Raw genomic sequence first — 16,330 nt, 5'->3', positions numbered from 1 at the left:
ATCCGGGGTTTTTATGCTTGTTAAGCATACTATGAGCTTTTCCTTGCAGACTTAAATTTTGGGCACATGAGAAAATTAAAAAGAAACTCAATATGCCCAAATCTTTCTCCTCTTCTCACCAATGAGCTATCCGCCAGCAGAACAGAAAAATGACTCATGGCTCTTCTCTGAATAATTCTTTGCAGCAATGTCTGGAATGCTGGATTGACATAAGCACTCTACAAGAAAAAAACCCCTTCCTGGCCACAGATTTCTATAAGTCTATTATTTAATTTGGTTATTATAGACTGCTGTGATTGCTTTAATCTGTAGATGAAATGTATCCTTCCTTCTGGTTATTTTCTCTGTATAGAAAATTCTTCCTTTACAGAACACAGGCTGTCTCTTAACTATTCAACAGAATTCATCCAGTACATGCTCTATGCTATATTCTTGTTACATCCTTGCTCTTCTGCATTTAGATCGTAAATTCTACATCTTGACTAGCGCCTAAGGAAACGTTATTTCAGCTATGCCACTTCATAAAATTGAACAAAAGAACCCCTTCATTTCTACAGCAATGAAAGCAGTTTTAGCATCAACTGATGGTCAAGCTCACATCTCCCAGAAAATTCATGTCAGCAAAAGATCAAGGCCTATAAGCTAAATTCTGACCTCACCAAAGTAGCGATTCGTCACTAATGTTACTCCTGCTGGGATTACTATCTTTACTGAAATTTAACAGAAGCTTACACTCATCCAGTGGACATCCTGCTATCAAAGCCTGTTACATCCAGGCTACACAACTCTCCCAGGTCACCACATCTCAGTACCAGAACTTCTACAGACAGAAGGACTAACTCATAGAGGGAAAAGAAGTGTTTCCTGTCATTTATGCTCCACGGGTATTGTCAGAGCAGGGGAGAGAACTGCAGGCGTAGCTCAGACCACTCATGTCAGTGCCGTTACAGATCAGCCTCAGTTTCTTTCAAAATCTTCCCAATAGTTGGTAGCTACAGCCAAGATAATTTTCCAGCAGCAGCTTACACTGGTGAATGAAATACTACATTCTCACCAGGCTCGGCAGGAGCATGCATGAACTCTTTGGAGAGGCTGCCTGTTTTGCATTGATGGCAGCGTGCGGGTGGGCAGGGTGGAAATGGCAGGGTGGGGAGCAGCACAGCTTGGCACACACGTGACATCGCCACAAGACTGGGACTGTGAGAGAAACTCAGTTTTATGAACAGGATGATCTTTGGGGATCAGCAGAGAAGCTGTTCTGAAGTGAACACGCCACTGCTGGACAGATGGGGTGTTTTTACTGCTCCTGAAATACTGTATCTGTTCTGCAAATTAAATCAAACTATAAGGCATCATTTTTCTGGGTGACAGTCAATTCTTTTGCTCTTCACAGACGAACTGCTGGCAGGTTTTATCTTTCTGTATGTATAAAACTTATCTGCTGTGCTTTTATTTCATGTCACCTGGAACTTCCAAAAAAAAATCTCCTTATTTTTGTAGAAATTCTCTACCTCTGAATTCATTATTTTAATGAAGAACTCATAACATTTGCTTTTTAAAAATCAGTGTAATAATTTCTCCTTGGCTTGTGTTTTGTTACTTTCTTTTAAAGCCAGAACAGACTTGAAGACATAGTTACAAAGCTTCCTACTGCTCAGGGAACTGTTTATAGAGCTAATTACCTGTACAATTAAATAAGCAATATAACATGAACCGTCACCAAGCCTCTGCCAATGGAAAATGACCATGGGAGTGAAAAAAAGTCGAGAAATGTATCTCTCTTTTTTGCATTCTTTTTTCATTCCCCAAAACAGTCTGATTTCAATTAAACTTCCAGGCCCAGTGCCCCACCTCTGGGGGTATTTCTGGGCCCATAGCCCTAAGCTTCTCAGCTACTAGATGCGGTGGCCAACTGGCCATAGAGTCTCCCTAAGAGGTGGTGTGGACTGCTGCCCTCCAAAGGGCCCCTCTGAGATGAGTGATGTACCCATTGGACTACAGCAACAAAAGACGAGAAATGGAGAAAAGGAGCAGCAGCTGGTAGTCTTAAAGTTGGTAATAAAATCAATGCTGGATGTACGCAGGTTTACAGACCCTGGGATCACCATTGTTGACTTTGTACTACAATGCAGACAAGCTTGTTAAACAAACCCATTCTTGCCATGGAGGACTTCTGGATAATCTTTTGTTTCCCACTTGCAACCGTATTTGGTCAGTGCAACATTAGTTTTCACAATTTCCCTTGTAAGCAGTAGGAAAAAGCAGGAAATTGTAAGGCAGATGGAAGACGCGGTAGTCCTTTCCTTTCCAATTTTAATTTGCACTTTGGAGATGGTGTTCTGAGTGTGCAAGAGCTGCTGAAGGACTGGGGAACCTTGAGTCCTGCCTGACACTGCTTAATTATCCCAACTTGGCAGATTAAGTCCACTTTTTTCACTCCTCTCTAGCACTCAGAAATTATTGTACTGTTTTTATTAACTCATGACTCCTCTAATTAAATTTAGATGGTAAAAAATATCTAAAACTGATTTCAGACTTCCATAAGCGCTATGATTTATCAGAATAATATCCAAGTGCCAGTTAGAAAATAAGATCTGTAGTGAAAGCAAGTTCCAGTTACCCTGGAAATAATTCAAGGCAACTCCAGTCCTTCAGCACCCTAATTTTAGATGCCCTTCTGCTCCCTGTTTCCCCAAACTCCAAGAGTTTATTTTCTTGAAAGATGTAACATGGCAATTCAAAGAACATTTCACACCATTCTGCCCTAGCTGAGACTAAGCAGAAACAACTAGTCAACTACTAGGTGCTGCACCAGTACCTCAGCAAGCAGCATATGTATGTTCTTGCTGTAGAGACTGGGCACTAAGCACAAAATATTTGGTAGCTGCAGCATCTTCTTTCGAAAGGTTCTTCTAAAGTTTCTTCAAAGTGCAGAACATAATATAAAGGCAAGTACGCAGCAGAAAAAAAATCAGTTTGTCACAAGCCGAACAGTAATGAAAACCTAATGATCTTAATCAGCTTCCTTACTTGTAAGCCGGGTGAAGCCAGGTTAAGTCCCTGCCCCGGCTGCCACAAGGCTGAGGATGGAGCTGACTCTGGGCAGTGCAGCAGTGTCTGCTCTCTGACAGAGACTGCATCACCCATCTGCTGATGCCTCCCTAAAATGACCCCAGGCTTGGTGCTGGCACACATCCTTTACCTCCAGAGAAGCAGAAACCTCCCTACCACACAGACATGAGCACCATGTCATTTTGTTAAGATCTGCCACAATAAAACCCTTCCTTCTTAATATCTCAGGTGGACAGCTGACAAGTGAAGATGTCTGAAGGCTTGTTCTAGAAATTAAATGTTGAAAGATGTGTCTTTTCTTGACAAAAAATAAATTATTCTGAACCTCTGGCAGGTGACACAGCTGTTAAGATGAGAGTTATGCTGGTAGCAGTGCAGGGCAGGAACTCCCGAGCAGCAGGACGAGTGGGAAAGCCATGAAATCTGCCCATCAATCAGAGACGGCCTCTCCTGTATGTTGATGACTACCACTACGATAAGATTCAGGAATTAATAACTAGAGAAAATGCCCTCCCTACATCCTGTGAAAATGATTCTTTGTGCATGGCACATCTTTAAGAGGTCAGTAAAACATTTTTAGTACGACACACACCCCACTGCATGCCATAAATAAGAGCATGCATTTGACCCAGCCATGACTTTCAGTGACAGCTTTTTAAGTCCCAAGGTGAAGTCACAGTCCAGTTAACGACAAAAAGGAAACCGCAATTTGTGCTCTGTGTGCCAGGATTTTACCCACATCCTTTTTCAGCCCAACCTGCCTGACATGCAGCAAAATACTTTCACTATTGCTCATTCATCTTTGACACAACTAACTCCTTAAAACCCACAAATTTAACCTATTGAGCACTTTTGTGTTTTTCTTCTAAAACAACTTCATATTTTTTTGCTGCGACAGATCCATGATGCTCCTCTTCTTGAGACAAATGACTATGTCACTGTGATGACTTCAATACCAGTTGTAAAACTTTACGTTCACATCCCATGCTAACTACCCACCTGAGTACATCCTTGTCGTTGCATAAGGTCCTGCCTACTCGAGTCAACCAAGTGGGGCAAACACACTGTCTTGGGCAACATGCCAGAGCTGCACAGTCTGGTTTAGTTGCTGGCACACTTCTGGGCACAGCATTAGCCTCTGCCCATGAGCATCTTCCTCACTGACACCGGCTGTGCAGGCCTCAGGGGACAGCATAGACCAAAGCCTGTCCCCATCACTCTGCATCGGTGAGGTGTCCCCATGGCAGTGGGGGACTGGAGCTCCTCCCTCACCCACTTAGTGCTGAGCAAAGGATGGTGTCTACCATCCAATAAATCTTTGAACTAAATCATATCACCATGTTTCATACTCCTTGTACAGATTTATCTGTACAAATGCAAGCCTTGCTGGGGAATATGTCTGTCAGACCAGACAGACCTCAATCTGCTTAATTTTTCGGTAGAGACGTAGCCTGAGTCTGTGAAAGGAAAGTCCCAGTGTGTGGTTACCGGTCCTCTGAGCATGACTATGATATTACCCAAAAATATATTTCAGTGTCTTGTCTCAATTTCACATAGTAAATAATACTGAATTTGACTCAATAGATGATTTAAGAAACATGACAACATCGAATTCCGGAAATGAAAAAAAAAGTTTTGTACACCAAACTTTGAGCAGAAAAAGTTAGTATTTTTCCTAATTAAACAAAACAATAATCCCTGTCATGATGGAAGAACTTCTGTCTGTGGGAATTCTAAAAAATGTAAAATGATAACCACCATGTCAGTTGATTATAACTATCAAAAAAATAGTAGTAACAGCCAGGTAATTTTTTATGTCACTGAATTAGTAAGACAATATAAATTCTGCCAAACTTCAAATACATTTGTCTATGTACTGCTCTGATTTGGTAAAAGATGTAATTTCTAAGTGAGAAAATACAATGCCTACCCCAAAGGAAGGTTTTCTGACAAGCTGGAATCAATTAGGCAGATCCCCAAATTCCACTAACTGGGAAAAAACAAATCCTTCAGTGTCACATAGCAGATTCTCTGTTCCACCTTCCTGCTATGGGGAAGTATAAATTGGACTGTGGACCACATTTAATTAAATTTATCTTCAGTTGTTACACTAGGAGGAGAAGAAAGCCCCCCCTGAGGTTCCTGCTAATGGGAATAGAAAAAAAATACCCACTGTGAGACTGTTTGTAGGTAACCATTGCTCACATACTCAACAGTAAGATGAAGAATTGTATCTGCTAGTAAGTGAACTTTGGGCTAAAATAATTTGCATATTTCCAGCTCCCCCGGACACAATCTTCAATCTGTTAGAAGTTAAAAAAAAAAAGAAAAAGATCACTCACATTTCTTTTTTATGAGATGAAATGTCAAAACCAGCAAAATTTAAAGTTGATGATTTGTAGTACCCACTCTCTGCATTGTCTTCCTGCATTAATTCACTGGTTCGTCTATTCTGCAAATGTCTGTCTCCAAGAGACATATCGGTGGTTAGGGTTTCCAGCAGGGCTCTGATGACTGCTCTATGGAAGCAAAGACACCAAGAACAGCTGTAGGAAACAGATGTGCCACTTAGGGCACTTTCAGCGAAAGGCCAAGAGATGAATCCTTCACCTGCTTCTTAGATCCCTTTATAAAAAAAAATGCTGTAAAAAACCTATTATTGCCTATGTTTTTAGCCTAGCTCCACTTGGAAGTAGACATTCTGGTAGCAAAAGCCCTGCTGGAGTGATTAAAGGAGAAGGGTTGCAATGGGCAGGGCAGAAGCAGTAGCTCCAAGGCCCCTTCTGGGGCTAAACTGAAATTGGACCTGAGCCACTTAATTTTCATACGTATAAAGTGCCTGCTCTGAGAAGCACGTCGACAGCCATAGCAGCTGGATGGCAAAGTGGTAACCTGCAGAAATAGCTATTCATTATTCACAGAAAGCGGTTCACAACTTAGTGAAGACATGACACCTATGACGGAGAATCTTCTGTAAGAAGCCCATCCTCCAGACATGAGCAAAAAACTAGGGGAACTTTTTGAAAAAATAAGTGCAGTAAACATGGATACCAACTAGGGAAAAAAGCAAGGGTACTTGGAAGGACAATTCAGACATACCAGCAAGTGATATGAGTCTCATAGGCTTCTGGCAATTTGCCAAAGGAGGCTTTATCCTCAGTAAAGGATGACAGGAATACTCCTGATACTGGTTTTACAACAGCACTATATTTCCAAATGTTTACCTTAGTCCTGCTCTTTTTTTTTGAAACAATGATGAGCTAGAGTCAGTCAGAAGTACTAGGAAAAGAGTTTAAACAAAAGGATTTTTTTGGGGTTGACATAGCGCTTAGGGATATGGTGTAGTTGAGAACTGTCAGTGTTAGGTTAATGGTTGGACTAGATGATCTTCAAGGTCTTTTCCAACCTGGATGATTCTGTGATTCTGTGATTAACTAAGGACCAAAAAAGTCATGAGGTGTGGGCAGTACACACCCACTCAGCCTGGACGAACCCAGAGGTGCAGTGGCCAAACTGCTGACAAGAACATGTGCCCCATCCCTGAAAGGGGCTGCTGTAACCAAAGGGCTGGAGAGCATCTCCTGGAAAGGGGCAGAGGGAACAGAAAGAGAGGCCAGCATATTCTAGGCAAGCAAATCACTACTTCTGCATCAAATAAGTTACCAAAGCTCTCCTTAGAAATACTTATAAAATTAGGTAGAGAGAGAAGGAGAAACCATGGCAGTTCCTGAAAAATAAAACTGTATGATAGCAAGCTACTGGAGTTACCCGAGCTTATCAACAGATAGTGGATAACTTAAACCCAGCTGACCTTCAGTTTCAGGTTACCTGCAGTCCTTAGCCTCAAATTTCTCTATTCCTGTTCCATTTAAAATTTATCAACAAACCTTAAAGGGCACAAAAAATATAGATAACCTGGATAAAAAGAATTGAATCTTTCCAGTTTCCACAAAACCTGCATTTTGGCCGCAGCTTCCTTCCTGCACCTAGTCTGTCAAAGTACAGTGAGAGTATTTACTGAAGAATCAGTCCTGTCCTCCCTACCTAGATATACATTCTTTAGCGTTAATCTACTGCTATACCACTTTAGTGGTAATCTGTCATAATCCAGACATGTAAAAATCACAAAGAAATGAAGACTACATTTGCATGAAGTTTAAGTCATCCTAGTTGACTCCATACACGCATCACTGACATTCACCAAAACTGTAGATTACGCATGTCCAAAGTGGGCATTACCTGAAAGACCTCCTCTGTGGCTTCTCTATCCAACGGCCACCATTTCACAACTAGCTGTACCCTCCTCAGGACAGTCATCTATAACCCAGTTTCTACTTCCAATTTACTGTATGCCTGTGCAGTGCTGAATGAAGCACCAAGCCCAGATGCGACTGCAGACAATAACAAAACACATATCAAACACTAACGGTGAAGCCATGGTGGTCTGTAGTTGACTCACCACTATATAGGTGGCATGATCTGTTTGTGAGCATGTGTACAAATACCATTCAGAAAGGTACGAGACTATTACTTTAAATTTTGTTCCACCTTCGCATGGGGCTGGAAACTGTATGATCCTGGTGTTCCACACTGTATTTCTAAACACTACTGTACTACAAATAGTGAGGTCCAAATGTATGAAGTCCAAAGGCAAGTTACAAATTCTAAACCAAGTAGTCTCATCAGAAAGTTTGGAGATATATTTTTACTTGTTTACACAGACTTTCAGGTTATGAGGAACAAGAGTAAGATAGCCAGGAGATGCTAAGGACGGTTTTGAATATAATTTGCTTTTATCTACTTCGAAGGAACAAACTGCTGATAGGAGGAAAAAACTGAATCCTTTATCTAGAATGGAAAACAAAGACATAAGTGCTCAGTAATTAAGCATCCTGCACGTCAAGTCTTCTGACACGCTATTTCAGGTAACAGTTCTTTCCTTGTCTGTAAAACCCAGTTTCATCCCAAATTAGCATTGGTTTTGACCCACGAGAAAACAAATGAAGTACATACATGAAAAAAATCCGGTCACAAAACTCAACAGAACTGTAACACCCAGATCCCGCTGCAGATGAGCCTACCTAACCTTATCAGGAACGTCCTCTCCCTACCTCCGAACAATAGTAAAATTGCTTGGAGAACAAACAATCACTCTTAAACTGTCTGCAAATATAACGAAAATCTACTGAAAAGTTACAGCTAAACATTTTTTTTCCCCCTAGAGCCAGATTTACAAAATTGAGAGACAGGAGCTGGTAAAAACCTCCCTTGGACTGGGAGGTCACTGTACATGGCACCCAGCCAGGCTGCTGAGCTCAGCCTCCTCCTCTCACTGAGCTGAGCAAGCTTTTCCCACTTCCATAGAAAGAGTCCTCTAACCACACAGGTATACGGCACTCTTGAAGGAGAGATTCAGATCAGAAAATACAGTAACTCAAACAGAAAAAGCTGGTTGTAAGCCAGCTTGCTAGGAAAAAGTTTTCCAGCAGACCTACAAGCAGTTCACACTCGAGCCAGACAAGCTGCTCAAGCTCCTCAGAGTGGGTGGAAAAGCCACCCAGAATTAGGGTAGTCTCTGACTGAAGCAATGTGAGGAGATGATGACTGAAGACCTATGTCATGTCCTTTGAGTGAGAAGCACATCTGCAACAGTTTAATTCTTCTGAATAATTATTTGTTTCTTGAATCATCATTAAGGCTAGATGCAAAAACTGCATTTTGATAGAAACATAACACATTTCAGTTTCAGGGTAGGACACTTACAACTTTGAAAAAGGATCCTTCCCCTCAAGAAACCTCCTCAGTGCCATCCTATCAAGGGTGCCTGCTTACCTCAACCTGCCCCCATCCCTCAGGTGTTTTGCTGGGAACACTGAGCTGGACAGCCTGCCTCCTCCCGGGCACTGCCTGCACAGGGCTCACTCCCACAGACAGTACCATTACCAGTGCTGCAGATCCACCAGGTTTGTGGAAAAAAAGGAAAGACACTTTCAAAGCATATCTCAACCCATAAGGATTCATCAACAGCATAGGCAGAGGTGATTTTAAAAAACCCACAATCTAAATAAATCAAGAAAGCCCTTAAGCATTCCTATTCAACAAAGGAGAACAAACATATTCCAGTTCTAAAGCACCTAATGATTTTAATTAAAACTTCCCTCCTCTGCAAAGTTTCAGTCTTTTGATTTATTAAAAGCTTGTAACTAAGATGCAAACAAAAGTTAAAAACATTCCCATTTCCTGCAGGAGGGAAATTATGATGATTTCTTTTTAATATATCATTAGTCAGTATGATTTAGACAGAAATGGTATAATTTAAATCTCCAAGTAAAAAGACCTAAACAACTGTTGCCAAAGGAAATTTAAGGGAAGAAATAAAAGTTTTCACTGACATAACAACAGAGGATCTAGGAGAAGCAGCAACTTTGCAGAGGCTGCATCTGGCAGGGGGATACCTGACAAAAACCTGTCAGCATTCTCATGAGTCCCAGACTTTTTCCAATTTGCACCTTCAGATCTACGCATTTATTCACTGAAATATAATAAGGAAAAGTGCTGTACTTGTTCCTTATGCTGTCACTCAGCACATACTCCATCAGCTCAGCGCTGTGGCACGTCTCGGACACTCGGTCTTATTAGAAACCTGCACTCGTTCACATCTTAGCCATGCAAGAGAACATACTGTCTGGCCGGCCACTGCTTGTATAATGCCAAATATATCTGCCTTTGCTGAGGGTTGGATTCATCACCACCTATGTTCTTCCTCTGAACTCCTCTGTACATGGGTGACTTCAGTACGGTGATCCCAAGCAAATGAATCCAAAACTGCCTTGGTATCAGTTTTAGGTCTCCTTTTGAAAACGGGTTTTTGGACGCCTTCCCTGTATTCCCCCTGCCCTAGACAGACATCCCAACACCTTCTGCCATCACTCAAGAGCCTCTGTTGATGCTCTCAGAATGTGGGGAGGGAGGGATAGCAAGAACCTTAAGTGCTCGGGAGCAAAAGGAAATCCTTTCGTTATCTTTTTACACAGGCACTAGACAGACATTTAAAACACACTGATTTGCAGGATGCTCCTCTCTATTTACCAAGATGTTTTACTTAGCAGGCATATGCTCCCTCTGTATTCCCCATATGTTTCGGGGTTTTTTTTTAAATAAATTTGGAGGAGTGGAATCATTTGCTCCATTGCAGGCAGCTTATATGAGAAACATTTGAAAGAGCAAAGAGGATAGAAGAATCTACTTGATGAATATATGAGATTTTAGATCTTTCAGTTCAAAAACTCTTCTACAAAAATACAGAACAAGGTTTTGTGATATTAAGGACATTCCTTATTAAAGCCTGTAGACATAAACATCTGAATAGGAGTATGCTACTTAAGAAAAAATATAGTAAAGGTCAGGTCAGCTCAGAAAGCCGTACCTTTCCTGCATAAAAAGCCATAATATTGCGCCCTCTTCAATACGAGACATCTTTTGTTAAGATCTGGTCAAGGAAGCCATTTACAGCTCACAACAGCAGCTGTATTGATCAAATGAATGGATGTGCAGTTGTGCTCATTCTTGTGCGGTACATAATGGTGACCTTTCTATCAACCATGTCCATCTAAATCTCAAACCACTGTTTGACAAATGCTGCACATACAGGAAAAACATGTTTTTCATGCAGCATTAAGTATCTCATGCCAGAACCTATGCAGGCAGGACAGGAGCTGCCTGGCTGAGGGTGAAAACGGTACAAACACAACACCTGGGAAATAGTGATTTTTATTCTCAGCTTTCACTAAATTCTCATGTGATCTAAGGAGAAGGTGTTTCACTTTCTTCTGTGACTGAATTTGCAGTGGTCCTGTAACTTATCCATCCTTTTCAAGAATTTTTTGTATTGTCAAATTTTAGAGTTTTTCAAAAGAAAAAAAGTTGTTTGTTTGGTGTTTTTTAATAAGGGGAAGGGCATTTCAGTACAAAGTTGGATTGTTACAAAGAACCTAAAGCAGGCAACCACCTACCTTCATGCTGTTTGGAGTTTTTTTAAAAAGTGCTTTTAAATGAAGGAGTATTATCTCAAGATGAAGCTGTCTAGGAATGGTCATCGTGAATAAAAGCAAAAAACTTCAGTTTGGCAGGACTGTATTTGGCCACGCTTTCCCTACCATGGGCCACTTATCACTGCCTAAAATCCAGCTGACCTCAGACAACAGCCGGGAGGCAAAGCCAAGCTCTGACACTCAGACAAAGCAACAGAGGGGGAGGATGAGTCCACCTTTGTGTTCTGAAAGCAAGACCTAAGCAATTCTTTGAGGAAAAAGAAAATCCAGCAGAATAAAAACCCAGCAGCTATCCTATCTACCACAGGTACTATCAAAAGCAGAATTGTTAGTAATATATCAAATTTGGTGTTATGAGAGAGGAGAAACCTTACTGCCTGTATCTGCACTTGCTGATAAACAATCTCCATCTGACTCTGCCCTTTGCACACTGCAGAGGTGCAACTTAAGCTGACCTAAACTGGATCTAGAGCAGCACTTCTGCGCTAACATGTGTTATGCCTGTTCAGGGTGTTGATCTTGCTAATAATTAACATGGTAAAAAATATTATCCTTCATATCAGCTCTCACTGCAACCAGTGTGAGAGAAAGGAAAAGGCAAGAACATATGACAGAAGCTAAGAAGGTTACTGCAAACCAGACTGATCATGGGACCCAAAGTACAGATGGACTGAAGCTTCAGCTGATCTCTGTTAGCTGATTATCTGTGGGATGCTGAGGAAATACATGATCTCACTTCCCTCCTCTCCCTGGTTGCTCACCCCCTCTCTTTCCTTCTAGCCCCTCCAGAGACAAGATGCATGTGGCTGCATGATCTATCAGACCAAGGCCTGAATCCAACCCAAAAAACTAAAGTGGGTGAGGAAATTGAGAATAAGGTTTGTTTTCCATCCACACTTATAATAGGGTTGCATTATCACTCTGGCCTAGGACAGCTCATCTTCCACCCTGCTTCTCTTTGAGCCACCAATTCAGAGCAGTAGCCAAGTGCCACGTGCTGGCCTGCTCCCTGGGAGAGCTGCTCCTCTCTCCATTGCTGACAGAGCAAACCCAGAGAAACCAGTCCCTTTCCAAAAAGATTTGATGACTATAAACCACTAGTGTCTGTATAATCCATTTTTGCATCAGTGAACAGATCTGTAGCATCTGAAATGGCAAGAGGCAGCCCCCATGACAGTGAGTCAGGGAGGGGCAGAAAGAACAACTGCACACAGGTGCAGCAGCACACGGACAAAAAAATCACTTAAATTATTCAGATGTGCTGAATACATGTCAGATGTGCTGACACATGTCAGAAAAAAAGGGTCAAGAAAAGCCCGCTTTGCCCTGCATGATACACTGTCATCTAATAGCATGCTCTACCATTTCTCACAGTGCCTGGCACAGGCGCTGTCTTATCTGTCAGCTGTGCATTAGGCACCCCGGTGAAGTACTTGCAAGATAACAATTCCCTAAAAATGATGCTCCGATGCCTTGGCAAGAGTAATGGCACTAATGTCAAGGGCTCACTGTCTTCCAGTCCAAATCCTACAGCACAAGGGTGATTTCTGTTACTGTCAGCCATAAAATACAATGGATATTGTCAAGCACTTGAGTAAAAATGCATGTGTAAAGCATTAACAAGAAGGATGATATAGCTTCCTCCTTGATAAATGACTCTCTTGCCTAAAGTCTGGAGCAGAAACAACCACATATTTCACCTCGTTTCCTGTGGAAGAATTTCCTTTTGGTTTTGTGGATCAGACCATCACTTAATGCATCCACCTCACTACTGGGTTTGCAGAGGTACAGAGCGGTAATCCACAGGATGCTGTGCCTCAGGAAGGCAAGCACCTGTATTAGATATCTAAAATAGATATAGCAATACCCGTGTTCAGGAACCTAATTATTCCTCATTTAGTCAACTACAAAAGGAGTCCTCCGGCAGGGAATTCAGAGCAGGTACAACACACCCCCTGCTTTGTGCAGGTCACTGGTCCCAAGGGTTCTGGACACCTGTGACAAGAGACAGGTCAACCAGTGCTGAGAGTACGTGGGAATGTGAAACAGTTGAATCATGGAGGAAGCTGGAGAGGAAACATTCTGTCATATAATTGCTTCTTCATGTGTGCATTAAACCTGAGGCATAGAGGTGAAAGGATGTTATTCTTTTGTGAGGAAAAGGAAATACGTTATCCTGTAGGTCTGGTTATTTTTACTGGGGAGGGAGAAAAGACTCCCATGACAGGAGCTGGCTCTCTGAAATGGCCAGTCCCAGAGAGGTAGAACATCTATCTATGGCATTGCTCAGGACTTCTCCCTTTTGTGAAGGGCTGGATACAACATTAGCCCAATGCATCACTGCATGAAAAGGACAGATTTGCCAAGCAGGAGCTTGGCCAGGCCACCAGCTGGCTAATACACATATGCTAGACAGGGACACATACTGCTCTTTTCTGAAGGAGTAGAAACATGCCTCCTTGCTGTGAGCCACAGCAGACTGATTTGAGTCAACCTCTCCTGCACCAGTGGGATGTCTTTTGTAACTACAGCAACACTTCCCTGATCGCTACTGGTCTTTCCAACTTGTTTTTTTCTCTGTTAGGAAGATAGGATGAAATACATTTGATGTCCCAAGGCAACTGCTTAAGTAAGAGCTCCACAGAACATGACACCCAGCACATATTACGGATCGGATCAGAAGCACTTAGTAAGGACCTCTAAGTCCAGATGTTGGAATGCTAACACAAGAGAAATTACAAATGCCTACAAACATACTAGTCAGGAAAGAGTGCAATTACGGCAATTTAAGGAACAACCCCAAATATCTCTTTGCTCAAAGGGACTTAAAACTATAAAGCAAATCTATCAGAAAGGAAACGCTATGGCAAAAAAAACCCCATACACAAGAACAGAAGAAGGATTTGTCTCAGGAGGAAGGAATTATAATTACTATAAATGTCACATCAAATGCAACAGATAACTTCCACAAACAAATGCTTTTGAGGGAATTCTACAAGGAACTGAATCCTGTGTTAATGTTTTCCAGGTGTAAGATGATAGCTGCAAAACCACAGTAATGACAAGTCCATAACTATGGCAGAATGAGAAGCTCTAATGGGGCAATAATCTTCCCAGAATTGCCTCTGGAAGAGCTCAGCTGGCCTGGCTTGATTTCCAATCTTAAAGGCATACAACCAACGTCAACTCAGCCAACCTCCAAGTCATCAGAACGATTCACCCAGGCTAAGATCTGTGACTTTAACTTCATGGTTTTCCGGTTTTTTTGCTAACATGTTAAAAACATCCTCTCCAACAAAAAATGAAAAAGCTTCCAGGGAATCAATGCTATAGAAGAAAGGAGAAAAACTAACTAGGTGTGAAAATGCACAGGCATCAAAAGCCAAGAGAATGAAAAGCATTTCTCCCTCTGACCTTTTGAGTTAAGTGCTCCCCCTCAAGGAGCACTGGCTGCTGGTCCTCAAAGCAGAGCATGTGATGGACCCCTGGCTCAGAGCAGCCCTATTCCACACAGCCAACTGCCAGTGGGTGCTACACTGCTGTTCCCATCTCAGTGTTACTTTTCCTATCCCTCATGTCCTCTTCTTTTTGTGCTTCAAAGACACAGTTGTCTATCTTTCTTGAAAGCTCATTTTCAGTCCCTTATGCCTCCTTCCCCCTCAATTTTCCTACTCAACTTTCTCAGGCTAATGGGGATGGAGAGAGTGTGGTAGAAGGCTTATTTATACATCTCATCTCTTCCTGCATTCCGCCAGGGAGTAAAAAAGAGATGATAGGGTCTCTCTCCTCTTGCTGCCATCACATGCTGAGGAAGAAAGCGTGTTTTTGCCACTCCATACACACTGCAGTACAGGAGGAAAGGTGTTGAGATGATCAGAGTATCTTCTTTCCTTCTCCTGACCTTAATGAAGTCAGGCACAAGGGACCTAAGAGCTACAGAGATTATCGTACATCTCATTCTCAGAATTCACAATCCATTCTCCTTCCTCAGCTGCTCCCCCCCATCATGACTCTATTCTAGTCTCCTGCAGTTAACACGAGCCTCCAAGCTACAGGTGCTCATCTGCCATGACTCACAAAGGCAGCCCTTATTAGAACAACATACAATTAATACCACAGTTAACTTCTACATTGTCTTTATCAAAGCACTGGATAAAGCGAAACAGCTATTGGTACGCCAGCACAGTGCCTGGGGAACTAAGACAGGCATGGCCAGGAGGACTTAGGTCTGAGGTCCCACCAGAGGAAACAAGGGCACAGCACTGAAGAAACAGCTGAGTAGCAGGACAAGGAGCTGTGAGTGAGAGCAGATTTCTGACACCAAAACCACCTCCTCCAGCTGGCTATAGGCTTGATCACATAGCACACTGACAGATACAACGCCTGGCATTGATGGTAAAGGAAATCCAGGAGGAGTGAACAATGAGGGTATAGAGAGAATATGAGATGCATTTACCCGCATACTAGTACTTTTGAAATAGCTCATATAAAAGCTCTGCTGTGGGTTTGCATAGTAATAACTTCCTTCTGCTTCCTAAGGAAAACATTTTGTTCTAGGTGTCAAGAAGCCCATTTCTACAATTCAAATATGCAGACATCTGTAGGATGAAGAGAGGAAATTGTGTGCAACTCTGCCTTCAGTGTGCAAAACAAACATCTGCATAGTCACAAGCAGTTTATTGTCCAAGTTCAAAAGCAGGAGAGCCTTACAGCTGTCTACATCTACTTTCAGCAGCTGGGGCTACAAGAGGAAGTGTGTGCTGCCGTTGTGGAGAGTGCAAGAGGTTCCATTACAGAAGGCAAAATGCCTAAAAACAAGAAAGAAAGAAGAAAAAAATAAAAGGAACAACACAACTAGACTATGTAAAAATATCTGAAGAATGAAAAGCTGCTGTAAATTGCCTGGCCAAATTTCAACCAATCTACATTTACAGTATGATTTGCTCATAATTTGTAACTTTACTCATCTTTGAAGGCTCCAAAATGAAGTTGTAGCTATTCTGTATTACCTTGGCTGCAAGTCTAAAATTCTAACTCTAGAAATTCAAATGGTGCTTTTGAATAGTAAGAAGTTGCTTTATTATTTTCTGCTTCCTGTCTGAAAAATGCTATCTGATCCAGAAAGTAGTTGATGCATATATTGGTGAGATGAAAAGCAGCAGTTAAAGCCAATTCTGGTTTACAAATAAAATTTATTATTAAACTGT

General features: G+C 41.9%; 1 protein-coding gene across 4 annotated transcripts in view; it reads right to left on the bottom strand.

Moving 5' to 3' along the window:
• Positions 1–16,330, bottom strand: part of SRGAP1 (SLIT-ROBO Rho GTPase activating protein 1) — a 156,344-nt gene that overhangs the window by 88,110 nt on the left and 51,904 nt on the right. Inside the window, exon 1 of one of the 4 annotated variants that reach the window (XM_074870504.1) lies at positions 5,415–5,509. The exons of the other annotated variants lie outside the window; for them this stretch is intronic. The gene's annotated coding sequence lies outside the window, so the exon portion shown is untranslated. Of the gene's footprint in view, positions 1–5,414; positions 5,510–16,330 lie in introns of those variants that run through there. 4 annotated transcript variants of the gene reach the window in all.

This window comes from Strix uralensis, chromosome 5 (genome assembly GCF_047716275.1).
Source record: "Strix uralensis isolate ZFMK-TIS-50842 chromosome 5, bStrUra1, whole genome shotgun sequence".
Lineage (NCBI taxonomy): Eukaryota > Metazoa > Chordata > Aves > Strigiformes > Strigidae > Strix > Strix uralensis.
Note: the sequence above shows the minus strand (reverse complement) of the source record. Positions and strands in the feature narration are given on the sequence as shown.